General features: G+C 36.2%; 1 protein-coding gene and 1 pseudogene; both read left to right on the top strand.

Moving 5' to 3' along the window:
- Positions 1-18,106, top strand: part of LMNTD1 (lamin tail domain containing 1) — a 510,701-nt gene that overhangs the window by 183,346 nt on the left and 309,249 nt on the right.
- LOC131839962 (U4 spliceosomal RNA) lies at positions 10,158-10,225 on the top strand (annotated as a pseudogene).

Below are 18,106 nucleotides of genomic sequence, written 5' to 3'. Positions count from 1 at the left end.
AATGATCAAAAACATGTGGGATGCAGCAAAAGCAGATATAAGAACAAAGTACATAGCAATACAAGCTTACCTTGAGAAGCAAGAACCTAGCCTCAAACAACCTAGCCTTACACTTACAGAGCTAGAATAGGGACAACAAATGAAGCTTAAAAGTCAGCAGAAGGAAGGAAATAATAAACATTAGAGCAGAAATAAATGATACAGAAACTAAAAAAAATTAAATCAGGAGTTGGTTTTTTTGAAAAAATGAATTAAATTGATAACCTCCTAGCCAGACTTACCAAAAACAAAAGAGAAAGGGCCCAAATAAATAAAATCACAAATGAAAGAGGATAAATCACAGCCAACACTACAGAAATAAAATTATAAGAGAATATTATTAAAACATATATGCCAACATATTAGACAACCTAGAGGAAATTGGTAAATTCCTAGAAAGATATAAACTACCAAAACTGAAACAGGAAGAAATATAAAACTTGGACAGACTGATAACCCACAAAGAAATTTAATCTGTAATAAAAAAAAACCCTGAATAAACAAAAATCCAGGACCAGGTAGCTTCGCAGGTGAATTCTACCAAATATTTAAAGACGAGTTAATACTTATTCTTCTCAAACTATTCTAAAATGTAGACAAGAAAGAAAACTTCCAATGCTGGCTATGAGCCAGCATTACCTTGATACCAAAACCAGAAAAATAATCCATTTAAAATGAGAACTAACAGATCAGTATCTCTGATGAACATAGATGCAAAAATCCTCAATAAAATATAACAAACCAGATCTAACAGTACATTAAAAAAAAATTGTTCACCATGATCAAGTGGGATTTATTCCTGGGTGGCAAGAGAGGTTTAATATTCACAAATCAATTAATGTCATATACCACATTCATAAAAGAAAAGTTAAGAATCATGATCATTTCAGTAAATGCAGAAAAAGCATTTGACAAAGTACAACATACATTCATGATAAAGGTGGCTCATCCATTCTGCCTTACATCCCTTTCCCACTATTTGTTTAAATTTGATCCAATTACTTTACTTCTCTAAGCCTCTCTTTCTTCATATGTATTATGGGAATAACCATAATAGTAATACTTACTGTCTTAGGTTAGTTTCCAGGGAAATAGACTCAGAGAGGGGTTTGCAGGCAGGAATTTTATTGCAGATACCCTGGTATTCACAGCTATGGGAGAGTAAAAGAAACAGGATTGGACAGAGAGAAGAGTTGAACTATGATGCAGTCCCATCTGCAGCTGCATCTTGAGGAATCTGCTGATCCCTCAAAGAGCTCAACAGCTAAAATAGCCCTTTAGAGTGGCCCATTCTGAGGCAACTCTAAACTTTTGCATCAGCCCATCAAGGAAAGAAGCATGATCTTGAATGACATTACTCTTGTCAGTGAGAGTGATTCCTGGAGAGTAATGCAGTCCCCAACACCACTGGGAGCCAGAAGGGGTGTCTCTGTTTTGTAGAGAGAATTTTGACAGAATAAACCAGGTACTCACTACACTTGCCTTTTGTAGTTCCATGAGGATTAAATGAGTCTATCCATACACAGCATTTTATACACTGTCTGGCACACGGTTTACTATAAATATTGTTCATTAAGCACTTACAGGGTATTTGCTATTTGAAGATCCTAAAAAAGACACTGAAGACACTTAGAAAAAGACAAAAGTAAATAATGAATAGACCCTGCCCTAAAGAGATGACAGTTGAATGGAGAAGAGAACTGGAGGCTACAGACAGTCTAATCCTCCTGGTCATTCCATAGCCACTTTACCTTAACCTTCTGTTACCAAAAGGATACCGAATACTCTCTCTAGTATATTTCTGCCTTTAAGTATCTTATAGCCTCATTGAAAAGTTAAGGTTTATATGCATGCATGAACTTGATAACAATGTGACTTATGATTAAGTGTCAAAATATGTGGCAGGAACGAATTGGTGAGGCAGATCAAGCTTGGGAGAGATGGGCAAATGTCGGGGTGGTTTCTGGAATAGTCAGGAGAGCTTTGTGGAGGACTGGATTTAACTTGGATATTGTCACATGCCTAGATATTGGATGGATGGAGGGAATGGCAGAACTCCAGACTGAAGAGGAGAAAGAGTAAAGGGTCTGGCTAGGCCTGTGGGTGGTGAGGGAGTCAACTGCACAACTATGGAGATTTTACAAGGAGACATGCTACTAAATGGACCTCTGCTAATCAGTGGAATCAGATTGCTTTTGTGACATTAGATCTTCTGTGCCTGATCCCACCAATGCTGCAGGATTTTTAAGTAGCTTGGATGAAACTCTGTAACAGGAAGATGTGGTGATATTGAAGAAAATGAACTATAGAGGGAAATCAACATCTATGGGCAGCCTCCCAGGTAATCTCCATGCCCTCTATTATTTTTATTGACTAACTTAGTGATATTGAAACTGAGACTGGCAGTTGGGGTTGGACCCCTAGATTATCAGATGCTTAATGAGGCAATTTTAGCAGAAAGATAATTTGCATAGAGGAAAAAGCATAGGCTTTGGATCCAGACTTATAAGGTAAGAGTTCAAACCATGCTTCCACAACTTAGATGATATATACCCTTGGACAAACTTTATAATCTTCCTCTACCTTCATGTTTCTATCTGCAAAATGAAGTCAATAATTCCCACCTTACGGTGTTGTAAGGACAAAGTAACATACAAAATCTGTTGAAATTGCCTCCTAGATTTATAATAGGTGTTCAATAAATGCTATTATTGTTGTTGCCACTATCATTATTGTGACCATGTAGGAGCCTCTCCCCACCCTCTCCTCACTGAACTTATATTTTTGAATTTGTCTCTGATTGGCTGGAAATTCTCAATTAAAATACAGTGCTTAAATTCTACTCAAGTTCTAATTGTAGAGCTTTACCATCCTTTCTTTTGAAAGTGTTGGAAGGAATAAGACAGAAGGTAACTGGTACCTACTGTTGGTAGCTGGATGTGCCTTGATGAGAGGTTACTCGTAAGAGACACACCATTTAAATTTCAGGTGCATATTAATTATTCCATCTTGACAGCATTTATTTCTTCGGGTCTTAAAGTACTTTCTAGAGCAGACTATTAAACTGGCAACATCAGTAATGGGAAGTCACACCAGATATCTTTGTTCAGACTGGCTCCTCTTTTTCTCTTCACTGTCACATTGCTTTGGAAAGGAATAGAGCTTAGTGATGAGGAGAAGACCTGCACATCAGAAGCTAGAACTATCAAACTTAGATAAAGTTAGAACTATGAAAATTAGGTAAAGTTAAATAAAATTTAAAATTCACTTTCTCTGATGCAAATGACCACATTTCAAATGCTCAATAGCTACATGTGGTTAGTGGCTGCTTTATTAGACAGCACAGATAATAGAACATTTTGATCAGAAAGTTCTTTTGGACAGTGCTGCTCTAGAGCCAAATTGACTGGACTTAAATGACATCTTTGATACTGTTTGCATGGCTCTAAGCAAATGATTTAATGTTTCTGTATCTTAATTTTATCATCTATAAAATGAGGCTATGTGTCAACTTACTAGTATCATTTATCATTTATGAGAATTAGATGAATTAGTATATGTAATATATTTAGAGCAACCCCAGGCATATAGTATTTTTTCAACAGTTGTAAACAATTACTACTAACTAAAAAAATCTGATGAAATGACACCTGTTTCAGAAAGAAAACATAGAACTTACAGATGAAGGGGGTGGGTGGCTCAGAGTAGTCACACATTACCTCTGCTCCCAATCAATGTTCATAATCGCCATGGAACCACCATAATATATTGTAATTTTCTATGTCTGTGTCTGTTTTCTTTAACAGACTCCATGGGCCAAGAACTGGTGTCTTATTCCTCTTTATAGGCCTAGTACCTATGACAATGCCTTGAGCACAGATGACACTCAATAAATACTTTTATTTTCAACAGAGTTGAATTAAGTGCTTAAGTGATTAACTGACAAGTTACTTATTTATTAATATTCTAGTAGTAATAGTAGGATTAGGATTTTGCTAATTTCACCATATTTTAACCATATGGAGACAATGAATTTTAGTTAGGTTTAATGACAAATGGGGAAGAGTATTTAAAATTAAGGATGGATAAAATATCCAAAATAGATGATCACTTCACGTGTTGGAGAAAAAGAGAAAGAATAGAGAAAAGGGAAATGAAAGAAAAAAGAGAAGAAATGGAGTTGAGAAGCCCTGTGGAAGAAAGCTCAAAAACAGATTTTTTCTTACTTCAACATTTTACCACAGGCAGACCCTGAAACCCTAGATGTAATCATGTTGGCTGGAATGCCAGGGCTAGAGTAAACAGAAATCTGAGTGTGTCAACAAATTACTTAATTAAGCAGAGTAGGTGGCAGTGTGAAAGCAAAATCATAATGTGCGATAGGATAATGTGATTGAAAGTTTCAGCTGTGATGGAACGGAAAGAGTAAAACACAAGAGAAAAAATTACAGTGCGAGGGACCAGACTATGGACTCTGTTAGCCAATGGGGGGAAGAAAAACAAGAACAGGAAATAAGATTAAAAAATGGAATTGTATTATTCAAGAAAACACTTCCTGAGTATAAACATAAATTTAAAAGCAACTGATTTAAGCCATCATTTTAGATGAGCCAAGGTCAGAAGGGGGACTGCAAATGGCATTAAAAAGGGTCTCAGGATTTGTGCCATAAGCATAAAAGTGGCAGTTAACAATTAAAAGCAGAAGTGAAATGACTAAGAAATATAAAAGCTAGAAATGAACAGATGGCCAGGCATCCAGCTTGCTAGGATGCTAAAACTGGATATATTTTATATTTCATTCCAAGTTAACAAATATTAGGACATTAAAATGCATGAAACATGGTGTGTATTCCATCCTGCCATGTTTTTATTACTAAGTTAGAAAGAATTAGACTGCACAATGTATGCAAATACATCAGTATAAGCTAATGCTGAGTCAGGGCAGATCAGGAAGGTCAGCTGGATTTCTAGTTTCCAAAGAGAAGCCTGGTCAATTGCATACTAAGCATCCTTTGTGGGGTTATTCCTAAAGTGGCCACTCACTTCCAAAAAGACTGTAAAGACTAGAGTGCTAGATGACACTTTCTTTAAAGGCAGCAGTAGACAAGCCTCCCAGCCTGCTTTGTTTTTAGTACTAGCATGAGGTTTAGAAAGTGTGTAGAATATTTACTCTCTGTATGGAAGGTGTTTCCATTGGATTTTAGTATGTCAATTAGGAGCAATCATTGGTAAGAGGTAGCTGCACTAGAACCAGGAGACCATTGATAATACCAGACTATCATTATGAGACGTTTTTCACGGCTTTACCATTGACGTTGGAGCTTTCTGCATAGGTTGACTGAGGCCAGATGGAGAGAACAAGGTTTTCATCAGTTCACAAGCTTATTCGTTACGGAATATGAGTATGCTTAGACTAAGTGACCTCTCTTCAACTTCTTTGTTTAATCACAGTCCACATCTAGGGTTCTGTAACCAGATTATGACTTTGATTCTTCTCTGTCTTCACAATACATAGTGATGAGTTCCTGAAAAAAGAAGAGAAATTTCTTTTTCCCCACTTCTCATTCTTGCTTGAACCATAATGCAGCCAGTATATTCATTCAGTCAATCAGTCACTTAGTCTATATCTTTTAAGTGCATACTCTCTGCTCAGTATTGAGAAAGGAATTTGGGATAAAATAGTCTTTGCAACTTATGCTTAAAAACAGACCAACTTTCTCACACCCTGTGTTTATTAACTCTCATTCCTTTTGACATAACCTAAATGCAGTGTAGAAAACATCCAAACCTAACATTTATGGGGACTGCAGCTGCACATATAAAGAAATCCTTAAGACATTGTGTGACGTTCCCCTACTTCGAACTCCCATCTGCTCAAAGTTACCCTAGAACTACTGTACACAGAAAAGGAATGTCTGTGAATGGTGTCAAGTTCACTATCAGACTGTGAAGTTATTGGGATAATATTCAGTTTCCTCTATGCATCACTTAACATCTGGAAGGAAAACCACTTTTTGACTTAAAAGAAGGAAATAAAAATGTGTGCTGTCATATACATAATTACATACTTATTATATAAACATATCTGAAGATATAGATGTACATATAATATATATTATATTAATACATTTTATTACATATGCATAAATATGTACATGTATTTGCATATAAAAATTATACAAATTATTGTATATACTATATATTATTGTATTATGCACCCATAATAAATAGAAATGTCCTCCACATTTCCAAAGTTTCTGAGTTGACAATTAACTTTCTTTTGATGGTAGCAAATGTAAGTCACCTTCATTTATAAATATAAATTATATATCAAAAGCAATTAAAAACCCATTATATGAAATTTACTATAAAGAATGAGTGCATTTTAAAACTGATAAAGTATGTATATCATTGACAGCTATACTCAGCTGTGATTACATGATTTTTTAAAAGTTAATAATTATTTCAGTATTCACCTAAAATATTCTGATTGAATGAGGAGATAAATCTGCTACTAGAAGATGAAAGGAATATGTATATGTAAAATCACTGAAGAGCGTGCTTGAGAGAATTACACAAATGCTTGAGGAAAATTTATGTAAATATCATTTTTTAGAAACTTAAATGCAAAAAGTTCCAAAAGTGGGATGCTATTATGTCATAAATATGTATCATTCTAAAAGTAATGCTGAAGGCATTTCTCTTTGGGATAAGCACTATTTAATGAAAATAGAAAAACATTCCTAAAGTATCTTGATTGCTGAGTGTTCACATCAGTTACAACTGTTTCAGTAAAAAATAAACATAGATATTTTAGTAGAGGTGGTAACTGAAGGATGCTTTTTCTTGAAAATATATGGCTTAAGGATTGGGTGTTTCAAAGATAGAAATAGTTTTAAGGGCTTCAAAATAACACCTACAAAGTTGAAAAATAAAGTATATTTTCTAGGAGATTTTATAAATATGGTTCTTTTCACCAACTTTGCATTACTCCCTTTCTTATGATTGTGGCCCCTGGCATTAGTTAGAACATGGGGAAATGAGACCATGGACAGGAGCGTGGATGAAAAAGACACTGGGCTTCTATACCTATGAATGCTAGGAACCTGAGATAAATTTTGTAAAAATAAATAGCTAATATTGAGTGCTTACTATGTGCTAAATATTGTGAAAGATGGTTTTCATTTATTTTTAAAATTTATTCCTTCCAAAACCCTGTGAGAAGTTAGTTATCACCATGTTGCAGGTGAAGAAAAAAATTTGTAGTGATTTAAGTTAACTTGTCCAAGGTTGAGCAACTAGAAAATGGCAGACAGGACTGAACTGGAGCTTAGGAAGGTACGCATTTAACCACTGCTCTGCATGGCCAACCATATTAAACCCAATGATTAATTTTCTCTCCAGAGGTCGGAGAACCGTAATATAACCTGACCAAGGTTATTCGCAGATTAAGTGTCAGAGCAGGATTTAAACTCAATTTGACTCCAAAGCCACCTTCCACTCTGTTTTGCTGCCTTTCATTTGAGATGTTGTCAAATACTTGCACCACATACTGGCACCTGTGGTTTATTGAACTGGTGGCCTCAGATCAAGGACCCTTATAGGGCCCTAATGCATTAGTAGGAAGCTAGAGGAGGATCCCTGCCTAAAAATCTATCCAAACCGTCCAGGTGCAAGTCACAATCTGTTAACATTGTGTCATGGTGACTCCTCATGGGTCCTACACCCTATACATTATAGAACTAAACACAGTATTTCAAAATGAGTTAAATGTGTGAATAGCCGTAAATCGTGGGTGGTAAGTGAGGGTCAAAAAGTAAAACTAGACGTACTACTACTAAGAAGAAGACTATCGTATACATATTGGAGTATCTAAGAATTAAATGAACATTAAGAAATATATTTGAGGGGTGCCTGGGTGGCTCAGTGGGTTAAAGCCTCTGCCTTCGGCTCAGATCATGATCCCGGGATCCTGGGATCGAGCCCCACATGGGGCTCTCTGCTCAGCGGGGAGCCTGCTTCCCCCCCGCCCCCGCCTGTCTCTCTGCCTACTTGTGATCTCTGTCAAATAAATAAATAAAATCTTAAAAAAAAGGAAATATATCTGAGTGCATATAATCTATTATGCAACTAAAATACTGACTATTGCTTAGAACCAGATTTTTTAAATTAATGTAGCCTTATATGGATTAGTAATAATTATATTATTCATTATCGTGGATAGTAACCAAAACAAACATTATTTCTTGGAAGAATATAATGTGAATAATGTTATGTAATATATTACTGAAAAGGAATTTTTTGGCCTCAATGTCAATTATATAGATCTGTGGAAGAATTTCTTCAAAATAACTCGTAAGGATCTAGATACTTAAAATGTATGTACATGTTTCATGATTGTTTGAACGTGGGTATCCTGACAATGGAAGTAAAATCTTTGGAATTATACAAAAACACTCTCCCAAACAGATCATTTTTAGTGAGTATAGAGGCCTTTTGAACTTGGACAAAACAGGTGTTTCATGCAGAGAAGACTGCTGAGACCAAATACTAGAATTATTAAGTAGCCATTAGAGAAATTCTAGATAGAAAGAGTGTGATGGAAGGACAGAATTTGATGAAACAAATGACCTCTCAGTGTTGCTAAGGTATTCTTCTGGTGGATTTCCCCTCTTAATTCAATAGTCAGCAAATAAAGCAATAAATTTGAACATGCCCAATCACTAGGAAATCATTTCTCCTGCTAAAAGGAGTTGTAATAGGAAGCAGAACTCAGATGGTTGAGTTGATAGTGTTCCTCTCCCAGGGGGCCTATTCTTCAGTGGTGAGCTTCCCCAACAGCTCTGTGGTTGATAAACTGCTTTCCCCTGGAGTCCTGCCCCAGCCAGCTGACATTAAGTGACTGAACACTGAGCAGACCTGTCCTCCTGTATCAACCAGGCTCACTCTCCTTTCTCAGACAGCAAGGGACCCCAGAGAAGTAAATGCAGACCTAGTATGATACAGGGACTTCTGACATGCACTTCTTTTTTCCCTCCCTCTGTTGATTCCTTTAGGCCTGGAGAACTGAAAAATGTTTGTGAATAGATCTGACCTCTTTCATGCCAGGGGGTATGTGGCAAAGTAAATAAAACAAATAAATATGTAATATGTAATATTTGTGAATAGATCTGACCTATTTCATGCCCGGGGATATATGGCAAAGTAAATAAATAAATATGTAAATAAAGCCTGTCTAAAGGTTACTTTAAACCCAACATTTCTATGCACCAACTTACCACTCTCTGTAAGTTAGTGCACTGGTAAAGTGACCACCAAGTGAGCCCTCCTTAAGGATACAGTTATAGCTGGAGTCTGGGTCCTAAAAGTGTTTGTTTTGTTTTCCTTCTTACAGTAAATTCCTTGCTCTTGCATGAAAATCTGATTTGGTTAACTCGGCAGAGTTGGTTTTTTCTTTCCCCAGAATTGCCTGTTTGAGAAATACCATGATCCTGAAACATTAAGAGATATGTCCATTAAGTGATTTCAGCTAACCCTGTGACAGTCTCTGAAGAATACAAAAGGAAGCTGAACTTCAAGTGAAATTCTTGAAGGATTAATTCACTGTTAAAGCTATTACCCTAATCATTACCCAGAGAATGGCAGGTGCATAATGGGAATGCTGGGTTTTAAAGTACCCTTAGTAGGCTTTATTTATATATTTATTTTTGCCTCATAATGTTGCCAGCATTTTATTGCAAATGTTTTTGTCAGAAAAAAGAGAGTCCTAAAACAATCTAAATAACATCCACTCCTCACTGAAGAGAGAACAGTTTTTCTTATGGTGCAATGTCCCCTGGCAGGAAAGAGTTCATTCAGGTTATCAGACAAATCTTCTTTTCATTGCCTTGCTCAAGGTACAATCATGTGACTGCTTAGCTCTTTAAGTGTGCTGTTGACACAAATGAGATCTCTAACCCAAACCCTAAAAAGAAACAGTGTGATGCAATGTGTTTTCAAGGAAAACAAAAACAACAACAAAGCACCAAACAACCCTGTTTCCAGTGAGACTGATTCTTTGATCTCCTGAGAGAGGCTATCAGATCAACCAGTGGAGCTGATTTAGTCTGGAAAAGCTGAGCTTTGCGCAGTGGCAGTATCATAGCCAATGAGGTCTATCCGAGGCGCGATATTGCTAATTGGAAGAACTGGAAGATCCACCCTGGAGACCGGCAACTTGAACTAGAACCTGAGAAGGTTGGTGTCTGGTCCTGAATTTGCCAGTGATATGTTGTGTCACCTTGGGCAGTGGTACTGTAGCCCTCCGTCCAGGTTTCAGTTTTCTTGTTTATTAGGTAGGGAGGGAGAGAGCTTAATTAGATCTCTGGTAGTTGCTAGCCTGAGTGATCTTCAGTTGCACTTGAAATATCGTGACTATCAAAGTCAGATAAACTGCTTAATATTAACTGGAAATAGGGCATCTGGGTGGCTCAGTTGGTGAAGCCACTACCTTCAGCTCAGGTCATGATCCCGGAGTCCTGGGATCGAGTCCCACATCAGGCTCCATGGGGAGTCTGCTTCTCCCTCTGACCTTCTCCCCTCTCATGCTCTTCCTCTCTGTCTCTCTCTCAAATAAATAAATAAAATCCTTTAAAAAAGTTAAAAAAAAAATTAACTGGAAATACGTTTCACATTCTCATGTAATTATATTTGGGATTGTACAGTATATGTACGCATATGCTTTTTTCCCTCTGCTTTTTTCTAAATAATCATGAATTAAAGAGAGTATCAATACATTTTTAGTTCTTAGAAGGAAAATATAGTTATAGGATAGTTAGGCAAGTTCTGTATTTAAGACACAAAATCACTTTTACTAAATCCCAGCTAAAAATTCTAAGTAGAATATTATATTTCCAGGGAATTATAGAAAAGATCTCATCTGAAATTGTGAGTCCATTTCTTAAAAGAAGATTTTTCTTTTTCTTTTTTTAAAGTTTGTATGTATTTATTTATTTATTTATTTATTTGTCAGAGAGAGAGAGAGAGAGAGCGAGCACAAGCAGGCAGAGTGGCAGGCAGAGACAGAGAGAGAAGCAGGCTCCCTGCTGAGCAAGGAGTTGGTTCTGGGAATTGATTCCAGGACCCTGGGATCATGACCTGAGCCAAAGGTAGCAGCCCAACCAACTGAGCTATCCAGATGTCCCAACAATGATTTTTCTTATTTTTACTTTCTAATCAAGTAATTGGAATAAACTAACTCATTAATTCACTTCAGTGTTCCTTAGTGCCTAAGTGCAGATCATTCTCCTAGGAAGTGTGGGGATTAGTGAAATAAGTAAGACACATTTTTGCTCTCTGGGAATTTATGATCCACAAGTATAGGATTATATTTATATGCTTACAGGATTTAGACATTTGAAGAAATAATTATATCAGTTATTTACATTTTACATTTTTTTCTTTCTTCATCTAGCTTATCTCAAAGAGAAGAGAAACATATCATTTTGTAAGACTATATACTTACAGAGAAATGCTTTATCATTAGGGAGAAAGCTTTTGTGGTGCAAAGAGGAGTCTGAAGTCATCTTTTTTCTGGTGATACTAGGGTTGATACAGTGCAAACTATGCCTGTTTTGAAACACAACCTGCCCTTATCCTTAGGTATTAGGGTGTGCCTGACCTTCATGTCAACACTGCTTTTAAAGGCTGCTGTTTGGCATCACAAAGCAGCTTAAAAGAGCACTTGTATAGGTGTGGGGAGTATTGCTATCTATCTCTCCACTAACTATAATGAGAGTCTTCTTTCCATCCATACAAAAGCTGGAGGCATGAAAAATGTCAAAGGGCAGAGGGCTTGGGATGCTGCAATCCTGGACAGGAGTTATTTTACTGTACCCTTGGACTGTGGATAAAGAACCTTGATCAAGGATTTCTCTGTCCCCATATTTCAGAATTGGGCAACGATGGCCTGGAAGCTTCAGTCAGTGAAACTTGCTACAACTACACAGTGAACAAGTGAAATATATGGGGACCAAACCTGTTGTAGTGAAAGGCTTGCTTCACTGTTCATTGGTGGCAAGAATTAACTTCATGGAGTAACTTAGAGAGGAAAAGAGAAATGTAGAAAGTGAGGAATTTCCTAACAGTTAAGAGTTATATGAAGGTAGAATCACCCAACCAGTGTTCACCGGCAGACAAATCAGAAATGTGTTACCATATGTTGAAGATGAGGAAAATCAAGTAGCCACTCGGGATTTGAATTGCCCTGTTTCTGTGAGTCTACTCTTTAATTTTTTAAAAGGTCTCCACTAAGGAGACTTTGCAGTAGATAAATGTAGTACAGATTCTCCTAAATTCTGTGCCATACAATGTGAGTTCTTGGAGATTCTGTTATGCCAGTAATAAAGGAGTTCTGTGACAAAACAGCTTTGGAAAATGCTAGACACTAGATACTAGAATCCTCCATAGGAGATTTATAATGCATATTACCAGTGTATTTGACAAAGTCGGTAGTTAAAAAAAAGTGTTTAGACTTTAAGTCAGTATTTCTCCAACATATTTATTCTAGACATTATAACTTATTGTCCCATAAAATTGGTGTTCCACAATTCATAGGTTGAAAAATGATCTGTAGGAAGAAGGAACATGACTTTTTAGTCATGTCAACTTGGATGGTAAGACTGACTTACCATCAATTAACTACCACCAATTAACTGCTTGAGCTGAAAGAAGGTTCTTGCTGTGTCAAGCTTCAATGTCCTCATCTGAAAAATTGGGGAAATACCCATTCAGGGTCTTATGAGTATCAAAATAATTATTGTTAAATTCTTAATAGTGCCTGGTCAAGAGCAAGTGCTCAATAAATTGTGACTATGCCTACTAGATCTAATATCAGGATTTTTTTTTTCCACTTGGACACCTATTTCTCTTGCAGTTTAAAATGCATTTCCTTTCATTGCTGTTTGATGAAGATAGGAATAGTGTCATTAATCATTAAAATAACCCTGAATGCATGATTTGATGAAACAGCTGTGGTTTCATCACCCAATCTTTGCCCATGGGACAAAAGGCCTCAGCTGTAGCTATCCCCTACTCCTAATTTCAGGGAGCAGCTCAACTTTAATCACTCTTCCCATATAGACCCGGAACTGAGGGGCACAATATTACAATGGCATCCTGAGCAGGGTACTTGAAGGTTGAAGAACACCCACTCAAATGGTATTTCCTTCCTTCTTGGAACTTCCATGGGATTTTGTTTGAACCTGTTATGAAACTAATATTTTAGGATTGTGGTGGGTAGCGCACCTAATACATCCTCCACCCTACCCATGAAATTTATTGTCTGTATCTTGTATTCTAAGTATTAGTTGTCCTAAATGCAAAAATGGTCTGGCCAATAAATCCATTATCTGTGTCATCAGGTAAGCCTCATAACTTAAACTATGTCTCCATATTAGTCCATAAGAGCAAAATTTTAATTAAGAGAGCATTATTTCAATAATGCTTTTCTTTGCAGAACATGACTTCTTTCTGAAATGAGAGACTTAAAAGGAAAAATCTGTTACTATTATAATGAGGTCAAGAGAATGTCTCAGAGTAGATATGTGATGTACTGAGGGACTTTCAGTGGTCAGTGGTTGAGATATAAATTGAAATACATATTTTGTTTATGATTACTCAGTGCTCTTGTGACAGCACTACTGTCTGTGTCTATCTTTCTCTCTTTGCCATGGGCATTTTCTCTTGGGAAAGCATGGTGATTAAGGGCATAGACAGACCTCGTTCAAGTGGCACTGGGTGAGTTGCCTTACCTGATCTTCAGATTCTTCATCTGTAATAGGGGATAATGATTCTAGGGGATATTTTTAAAAGTAAGTATGAAAATAAATGCACATATATCTATAGTACTTGACACAAGGAAGTGCTCAATAAAAGTTAGCTGTCGTTGTCTTTTAAAGTTTATTTCTTAAAATAACCAAATGATTAGCATTATATGACTTTTTGTATGTGTCATCATGTTGGTACTGTGAAATGATTAATTAATACAAAGACTTCATTCCCACTGGACTTTACAGTCTGCTCTAAATATAATACAGACATGAGTCATTTCATCTAAATATAAGGAAGGGAAAAATATTCTTTTTTTTTTTTTTAAAGATTTTATTTATTTGTCAGAGAGAGAGAGAGTACACACAAGCAGGCAGAGTGGCAGGCAGAGGCAGTGAGAGAAGCAGGCTCCCTGCTGAGCAAGGAGCGGAGCCCAATGCGGTACCCCATTCCAGGACCCTGGGATCATGACCTGAGCCGAAGGCAGCGGCTTAACCAACTGAGCCACCCAGGCATCCCTGGAGGAAAAAAATATTCTTAATGGGCTCGTTGAATCTTCATAATATGAAGAAATCCAGAAGTCCTATATTCTAGAACATTTTTCATCAGAGGGAAATATAGACTATAATTAGAGATTTCTAGAAAGGGCTATTTAATAAACTTCATTTAAATATTATACTAAGCTTTGAAATATTTTACTCATCAGATTATATTAGTGATTCCAAAATATTATTATCCTTGGACCCCTTCTGGAAGTTCTTCTATATGGAGATCAACAAATATTTTTGAATAAAGGGATTCATGACTAAGTAAACTTTGATGATTTCTAAATGTCAATATATATGGACATTTCTCCAGAAAAAAAATTTAAATCAATAGCTTGGAGAAGGAAAAGTTGAAACAATCCAAATATAAGGTGATAAGAGATCAGCTAATAATAAAGAAAAATGGGAATGCCAGTTTATTGGAAGGAACGTAGAAGGATGAGTTTTCCTACCACCCTAGGTGCTAAACAGTGTTTTGGATTTTCATAGCTCTGAGTTTTCCACTTTGTTTGAGGGAGAATCATTTCTTATATCAACTAAAGCTTCTCATAATTTCTAAGTTTAAAAAATGAAGACAAATAATCCATAATTGTTCTAATTTTTATCTAAACCATAATATGACTCGAACTGTGAATACACCTTTGGTTTTACTGAGTACACTTGTAAATTACATTGTTTAGACCTCTGATAGAGACATTGGAAAGAACTGTGGCCTCTGAGGTTACAAATAATTAGTGGTTGAGCGTTCCTTTGACTAATACTGCCCAACTTACTTTCACCCTATACACTGAATAAAAAACTTTCACCCTATACACTGAATTCTTCCTGGGACTCATCCACCCAGTACAGGGAAATTATTTCACTCCTTGCCCATTCAAAATAAGGAAAGTGGTTTCCTCATGTTAATGAACTCCCATATCTTACAAACTAGTATTAGGACTCCTTAGCTAAAAATCATAGGTTGATTCTGACTTGCATAATAAACCAGTGATGTCACGTAAGTGATTTCTGGTACAAATAACATACATAAAGAGAAAAACCCATCTGTTTTGTGTCTTTCTCAAAGCTCTCAGAATTTCCTCAATACTTTTAGGACAAATCTAGCATATCTAGCTTTACTACAAAGAATACCCAGATTATTTATTTATTTTTTAAAGTATAAAATTTCACTGTTTCAAAATCCTTTGCTTTTCTAACTATAAGTGTACAAGAAAACTAAAAATGTCATTAAGTGCTTTAGTAAAATCCGGTGCTGGAGATTGGATGGGAAACAACTGAAACTCCCATATACTGCTGATGGGAGTGTAATTTGAGATAACTACTTCAGAAAACCATTTATCAGTATCCAATAAGGTTGAATAAATGCAGACCCTGGGTATACAAAAGATTTAAAAAATACATAGGTATGTTTATCAAAAAAGTGTATATATTTTTTAATATATGTAAAAACTTTATACCAGCACTATCATGCCTAATAGCCAGAAACTGGAAGCTATCCAAGTGTTTTTCAACATTAGAACGGGTAAGAAAATTGAAATACAGCAATTAGACCACACAAACTACAGCTACACACAACAATATGGATGAAGCTTAGAAGCATAATGCTAGGCAAAAGCAATATTTACTATATGATACCATTTATAAAAAATTTAGAAATAAAGCCAGGATAGTGATTGCTTTGGGTGCTAGTGACAAAAAGAGGACACAAAGGGCACTTCTGGGATGCTGGAAATGCTCTGTTTCTTACACTCATTGGGCTATATACTCGCAATTTGTGTACTTCTCTGAACATGTGTTATACTCTCCTATAAGGTTTTTTAATGCTCTAGGGTCAAAGTTATGATATTGAACAGATGGCATCCAAATAATACTATATAAATTCATATGAAAATTGGTTGTAAATTTTTCCAGAGAAATCTTAAAAGGTTCATCACATTTTTAACTCAAGATTCATGAGCTTCTTTCCCTCTTACACGGAACATCATCCTGGACATTTGGAAGGCCTGCCTATTTCTTTCAATGCACTGTACGTTAATCCCTTCTATGTGTTTGAAATGTAGCTCCCTGAGATCAAGGACTGTTAGTTTTTTTAACTTTTGTTTACAAGAAATACACAAAATTCATGGGAAGCATTTGCTTAGTCTTTGCAGAGGTAGGAGATAACAATGATGCTTGCATGACTCCTAACTCAGCTTTACTATAATTAGATTAAATAAGATGGTGTATGTAAAAACTGCATTGTAAACTTAGTGCAATTCAGACATTTCATGTGATGTATTTCACTATTTGAAAACATCTCTCATTAAAATATGCAACATTAAGAAATTGATAAAAAAAAAAGCAGTCAAAACTGAAATCTCCTTAAAATGAAAGTATCTACTAGAAAATAGATGTCTAGATGGTGTTGGCCCATTCACATACATGTATTGAAAGTGTTTCTTCTACCTCAGCCACAGCAACTTCTTCTGAGAAACATCACCAAAGGCAAGAGAAGCAAGAGCAAAAAGTGAACTATCAAGACTTCATCAAGAAATAAAGCTTTTGCACAGCAAAGGAAACAGTCAACAAAACCAAAAGACAAGGGACAGAAGGGGAGAAGATATTTGCAAATGACAGATCAGATAAAGAGCTAGTATTCAAAATCTATAAAGAACTTATCAAACTCGGTACTGAGTCAAGATGGCGGAGAAGTAGCAAGCTGAGACTGCTTCAGCTAGCCGGAGATCAGCTAGATAGCTTATCTAAAGATTGCAAACACCTGAAAATCCATCGGCAGATCGAAGAGAAGAAGAACAGCAATTCTGGAAACAGAAAAACAACCACTTTCTGAAAGGTGTTTTCTTTTTTTAAAAAATTCTTTTCTTTTCTTTTCTTTTTTTTTTTTCTTTTCTTTTTGTTTTTTTTTTTTTTTTCTTTCTTCCTTTTTGAACCTCTTTTTATCCCCTTTCTCCCCACTCACGATTTTGGATCTCTTCTAATTTGGTTAAAGCATATTTTCCTGGGGTTGTTGCCACCCTTTTAGCATTTTACTTGCCCCTTCATTTACTCTTATCTGGACAAAATGACAAGACATAAAAATTCAACACAAAAAAAAGAACAAGAGGCAGTACCGAAGGCTAGGGACCTAATCAATACAGACATCGGTAATATGTCAGATCTAGAGTTCAGAATGACAATTCTCAAGGTTCTAGCCGGGCTCGAAAAAGGCATGGAAGATATTAGAGAAACCCTCTCGAGAGATATAAAAGCCCTTTCTGGAGAAATAAAAGAACTAAAATCTAACCAAGGTGAAATCAAAAAAGCTATTAATGAGGTGCAATCAAAAATGGAGGCTCTAACTGCTAGGATAAATGAGGCAGAAGAAAGAATTAGTGATATAGAAGACCAAATGACAGAGAATAAAGAAGCTGAGCAAAAGAGGGACAAACAGCTACTGGACCACGAGGGGAGAATTCGAGAGATAAGTGACACCATAAGACGAAACAACATTAGAATAATTGGGATTCCAGAAGAAGAAGAAAGTGAGAGGGGAGCAGAAGGTATACTGGAGAGAATTATTGGGGAGAATTTCCCCAATATGGCAAAGGGAACGAGCATCAAAATTCAGGAGGTTCAGAGAACGCCCCTCAAAATCAATAAGAATAGGCCCACACCCCGTCACCTAATAGTAAAATTTACAAGTCTCAGTGACAAAGAGAAAATCCTGAAAGCAGCCC

This window comes from Mustela lutreola, chromosome 8 (assembly GCF_030435805.1).
Source record: "Mustela lutreola isolate mMusLut2 chromosome 8, mMusLut2.pri, whole genome shotgun sequence".
Lineage (NCBI taxonomy): Eukaryota > Metazoa > Chordata > Mammalia > Carnivora > Mustelidae > Mustela > Mustela lutreola.
This window is presented reverse-complemented; position numbering and strand designations above follow the sequence as displayed.